The sequence below is a fragment of the Tursiops truncatus genome, chromosome 11 (assembly GCF_011762595.2).
Source record: "Tursiops truncatus isolate mTurTru1 chromosome 11, mTurTru1.mat.Y, whole genome shotgun sequence".
Lineage (NCBI taxonomy): Eukaryota > Metazoa > Chordata > Mammalia > Artiodactyla > Delphinidae > Tursiops > Tursiops truncatus.
Genome location: NC_047044.1, coordinates 92,597,428 through 92,603,427, shown reverse-complemented (window position 1 = coordinate 92,603,427; position 6,000 = coordinate 92,597,428).

Genomic DNA, 6,000 nt, shown 5'->3' with positions numbered 1-6,000 from the left:
CATGTGTTACTCCGCTCAGAGCAGATCCTGTGGGTTCATGGAGGTATCCATATTCTCTACTTCATGTGGGTCACCAAGGGGCAAGTTTATTCCTATCCTCTTAGAAACATGAAAACACACACACATGGTTTTTCCATAAAGAGAGGCTTTTAATGGTGCAGCTGTAGAAAAATTCTGATGCTTGTGTCAGATGTTCAGCCTGGCTTCTGGGAAGAGGTTTATGAATCCTGCTGTACCTTGTTTAAGAACAATCATTAGGAATTATTAGGTCTGTGAATCCCATCTGCTTCCCAGGAGAAGAAAGCATCACTATGGGGCTGGATTAGGTCCCTGGCTTCACACTGAGGTATCTATACCTCCTATGGTAGGTGTCAAAAGCCAGACTAGAGAAGAAGAAAGTAGCTTGGGGGAGGATCTTTCTAAAACAGGGCAGGAAGGAGAGAAAATAATATCGGGGAAACCTACTATATATAACAAAACAGAACTTCACATCTATCAAGCAGAGATACACAAAAAGAATATTTGAGATCGTTGAAACTTTCGGGGGCCAATAAATTAATACCCATCTTCCCTGCATAGCTCCGATTGAAGGGAGAGTAGACCAAAGAGATACGCAGATGAAGATAAAAAGATCAGCGTCACTATCGAAAGCTAGGCTGAAAAATGTGGCTTAGATTTGTGGCCAAAAGGGCTTGCAGCTTCTCTCTTTGAATTAGAGAGGCTTACTCAGTCTGGCATAGCAGGAGAACTGCAGGCTCGTTAAGCCGCAGCAGAGTAGACCGAAATGCACGCCCTGAAAGCATGCAGATCACTCCTAGTCTTTCCTTCCTCCACCTCTCTGTAGCATTTAAACAACTGATTAAATACCGCACCCCTCATCCCCAAACACTTTTTTCTCTTGGTTTCCCGGACACCAAATTCCCCTGGTCATTCTTTGATCTCACTGGCTACTCCTGCTGGTTTCCTGCTGGTTCTCCCTCTTCTCTGTGAACTGTGAATGCTGAAATGCTTCACGGCTCACTCTCCCCTCCCCTCCCCCCTCTCCTTTTTCACACTCACTCTTTTAGTGACCTCATACAAATATGGACTATATGCTAATGCCTCCCAAATTCACATCTTCCCCTAGGACTTCTCCCTGAACTCCAGGTTCTTATATCCAGCTGCCTAGTTCCCACTTCCCCTTGCACGTCCGATTGGATGTCCACTTTAGCACGTCCCAACCCAAACCCCTGACCTCCCTTTCTAGCCTGCTTCTCCTCCAGCTCCCCTTTTCCAGTTTTCCAGGTGCTCAGGCCAAAGCCTCAAAGCCTCCTTGGTTCCTCTTTCTCTCACATTCAATTCATCAGCAATTCGCATGGTGTCTAACTTCAAAATAAATTAAGAATCTTACCACTTCCCCCCTCCTCCAAAGCCACCACCTTTGTCTGAGCCACCATTAGTTCTCAGCTGGATTATTGCAGTGGCCAAAAGCTATTCATCACCACTACCATCCTGATCTAAAGGGATCCCTTTAAAATCTAAGTCTTACTTACTTGTTTGTTTGTTAATTAACTTTTATTGGAGTACAGTTGATTTACAGTGTTGTGTTAGTTTCTGCTGTACAGCAAAGTGGGTCAGTTATACGTATACATATATCCACTCTTTTTTAGATTCTATTCCTATATAGGCCATTACAGAGTATTGAGTAGAGCTCCCTGTGCTATACAGTAGGTTATTATTAGTTATCTATTTCATATATAGTAGTGTGTATATGTCAATCCCAATCTCTCAATTTATCCCTCCCCCTTCCCCTGTCCCCTTTGGTAACCATAAGTTCGTTTTCTATCTGTGACTCAATTTCTGTTTTGTAAATAGGTTCATTTGTTCCATTTTTTTTAGATTCCACATATAAGTGGTAAAATCTAAGTCTTTTAAAGTCAACACTTCTGTGTCCCCAAACTTTAAATAGCTCCCTATTTCACATAGACTAAAAGCCAAGGTTTTTGCTTATACCTGCAAAGTGTACATAACCTGTTTCTGCTCTGGCCATATCTGAGCTCATCTTTTGTTGATTTCCCCCTAGAACCATCCTTTCCAGCCACATTCTTGTTGGTCTTCAAACAGTCCAGGCATGCTTCTGCCTCAGAGGCTTTTCATTTGCTATTCATGCCACCTCCACAAATCTGTGTGCAAGGGTCACCCTCTTACTGAGGCCTTCTCTAGACATCAAATTTAAAATTGGGGGCTTCCCTGGTGGCGCAGTTGTTGAGAATCCGCCTGCCAATGCAAGGGACACGGGTTTGAGCCCTGGTCTGGGAGGATCCCACATGCAGCGGAGCAACTGGGCCCGTGAGCCACAACTACTCAGCCTGTGCGTCTGGAGCCTGTGCTCCGCAACAAGAGAGACCGCGACGGTGAGAGGCCCACGCACGGCAATGAAGAGTGGCCCCCGCTCACCGCAACTAGAGAAAGCCCTCGCACAGAAACGAAGACCCAACACAGCCAAAAATAAATGAATAAATAAATAATTAAAAAATATATATATATAAAAATAAAATGGGAATCCCCTCCCCCATTGCCAGCAAATTTCACAGTTCATTCCCCCTTCCCTATTCTATTTTTCTCCATGACATTTATCACCACCTGATACACTATATGTTTTATTTATTTATCTATCTTCTCCCCGACCTGGCTCCACTATTTTGTTTGATCTTACATCCCAGCAACTAGAATAGAGCCCAGAAAGTAGCAGTCCCTCAAATATTTGTTGAATGAATAATTTAAAAAGTAAATGAATGAATGAATGAATGAATGAATGAATGAGTCCCAAAGAGGAAGAAGCTATGCTAACATGCCCTCCTTCCTTCTTCTGATCTCACCAATCAGAAAACTCACTTCTTCCATGGTGCTGTAGCAGAAATGCCTCCATGTGGAAATATGGGACAGGGAAATAAGTGTTCCCCCAAAAAGTGATGGGGGAAAATATAGAAACCCATTACAAAACATCTCCTCAAATCAGACCAGTGCTGGCTTTTAAGACGGGGGAAGTGGAGGAAAGATTAGCCTCATGCAAAATCTTCCAAGTGAAGAACAAAACTCATGTTTCTAAGGTTAACTCAGAGAAAGAAAGAAAACGAGACAGTTGTGTTGGGAAGGAGGAAACAGCTTTATGCAAAATCTCATCTCTAAGTGCCCACCTGTGGTCTTTAAGACTGGGGTAAAGGAATTTAAAAAAAGTAATTACTGGGCTTCCCTGGTGGCGCAGTGGTTGAGAGTCCACCTGCCGATGCAGGGGACACGGGTTCGTGCCCCGGTCCGGGAAGATCCCACATGCCGCGGAGCGGCTGGGCCCGTGAGCCATGGCCGCTGAGCCTGCGCGTCCGGAGCCTGTGCTCTGCAAGGGGAGAGGCCACAACAGTGAGAGGCCCGCGTACCGCAAAAAAAAGAAAAGTAATTACTTAGATGAAAGAATAAAGTTTACAGGTTTTGATGACTCAAATAAAATTTATGAGAAGAAAGAAGTAAAAGAAATGAATGAGATCTGAAGAACTGGATAAATAAAAGGCAGCTCTATAGACACAGTTTCTGGAAAATTTTCTCAGAGCCTTTAGTTCTTTAAGGACAAGCACTTGGAAGGAAAACAAAGTAAAAGAAAAAAGAATGAATGAAAATATTTGTGGAGGCAAATGTCGAGTAGATTTATTTGTGTCACAACCTCTGACCAGTCTGTGGCTACATACATCCTCTCGGCTCTGCCACTGCGCCTCTCAGAACCTCAGAGAACATCCTAGTGATGAACTAAGCATCACATCAAGTACTGTGTTATGTTAAACCCCAGGCTGATGAACCAAGCTTGCTGCCAAACCTAGAAGGATGGCCAGAAGTACCTGGTGATCAGGTTTTGTTAGTTTATTTTAGAGGCAATATTATAATAAAAATATTTAAGAAATAATTAGAGGATGAAAAGTATGAAATAATTTTTAGGTCCAATATTTGAGAAATAATTTTTAGGTTATTCAAAAGTTACATTATTATAATGTGCTTCAAATAAGGAAGACTGAAAGTGTTAATTGTACAGGAATGTGAATAATGGCTAGTATTTAACATGATTGTATGTTAGGGAGAACTTTTTATATAGTATATCTCATAGGATGGCCATTCACCTTCCTTTTGTGACAGATTTCCATACGTTGTGTGTTGGGCTGTCATCTAAGGCGATAGTTCCACCTAGCCAGGGGCATCCCTCAGGGCAGAGAGGTCCAGGGAGCCTCAGTGTCTGTGTGTTATTAGGTCCAAGGGATAAGAGCCATCTGTGGCTGCAGGGAACCTGGCTGTTGGCAGGTATGCGTCAGACTGGGGGTAGGTAACTGTCCCATCTACAGCCGGGCTCACAGGAGAAGGAATGTGAGTTCTGTAAGCTTCAACAAGTTGTGTGATAAGAGGAAGATAAACAGCACCCATATTTTCTTTTTTGCCAGAACAGGAAAGCAGGTGGAAAGTCAGAATTTGTGCATACACTGTGTCCGAGAGACAAAGCATGAGTAACTGAATCCACCATGACCTCTTTCCTGTAGCTGGTCTCCCCAGCTCCACTTTTGGTTTCTTCCAGTTTATTCTCCACATAGCAGCCAACTACATCACATCCCTTCTTGATCAAAGTCTTTCTAGGTCAAGGCCTGGAGGTCGCTTGCGTGATCTGGATGCCGTTACCTCTTGCTTCTCACCACCAGCTCTCTGCACAGCTGGCCTCCAGGGCTGCTGGTTTCCGCCATAGAACCAAGCTCTTTTCTGACCCGGGTCTTCACACAGCCAACTTCTGCCCATTCTCCGGGCCTCAGGTTCTCAGAGAGCCATCTCCTCGCCCCCTCTGCCCCCGGCCTAAGCTATGTTCTCCCTGTAATTGTCTCTCATGGTACTGGCTTCCTCTCAGTCATAGTACTTATCGCCATTCGTAATACTACGCTATTCATAACTTGCTTCATGTCTGTCTCGCCCACTAGATTGCAAGGTCTTTGAAGGCAAGAATCTTATTGGGTTTGTTCACTATTTTATACGCAGCTCTGTGGAAACAACTGGCCAGGAACAGCCCTTGAGAAGGATATAACCAGCGGACTCCAGGGCCCTTGATATCAAGTGTCAGTGTTGCTTATTCTGTATTATGATGCCCGTGGAGACGCAGAGATGAGATGACCAGAGGAAATTATCAGAGAAGCTGAGTCCACCTAACTGGAGGGCAACCAGGAGGCATGTGTGGAGTGTATAAGCATTCCTGGGGGATAAACATTCAGAGGGACTGGGTTTCCTGAGGTCAAGTAGTCTGGGTGCTTGGATCATGGCACTGGTATGAAGAGGTGCAGTGAAAGAACTTGAGAACATTTGGATTACAGGAAGCAGGGAATGTGACCTTAGAAAAAGAAAGTCTTATTAATTATAAAAAGGTCTCCCACCTGTTTAAAAAAATTTTTTTTTCTAAATGATTTTATTCTTCTCTCATAATGTGATAGTCATTCATTTATGAATTCAAGTTTATCCAACCAACGTCTGGGGCAATGTGCTTTGCATCAGATAGGGCTAAAAAAGATACAAAAATCTCACTTTTTTTTTGGCCATGCCAGCGTGGCTTGTGGGATCTTAGTTCCCAACCAGGGATTGAACCCAGGTCCACAGCAGTGAAAGTGTGGAGTCCTAACCACTGGACCGCCAGGGAACTCCTTCACTTCTATTCTTAAAGAACTCAGCATTTAGTGTGGGAGTTTTAATATGGTAAACATATATTCAAATCATTACAACACACAGCTGCCTATGATAAGTTCTCTAAGAAGGGCAGAAAAATCAGGTGTTCTAATAGTATGTTGGTTACACAATCAGCAGTACCCTAATTTATTGACTTTCAGAACATTACTTAGGACTTAACCAGTGAACTAGAAGTGCAGAACCAAAAAGACTCAACCAGGGCTTCCCTGGTGGTGCAGTGGTTAAGAATCCGCCTGCCAATGCAGGGGGCACGGGTTCGAGCCCTGG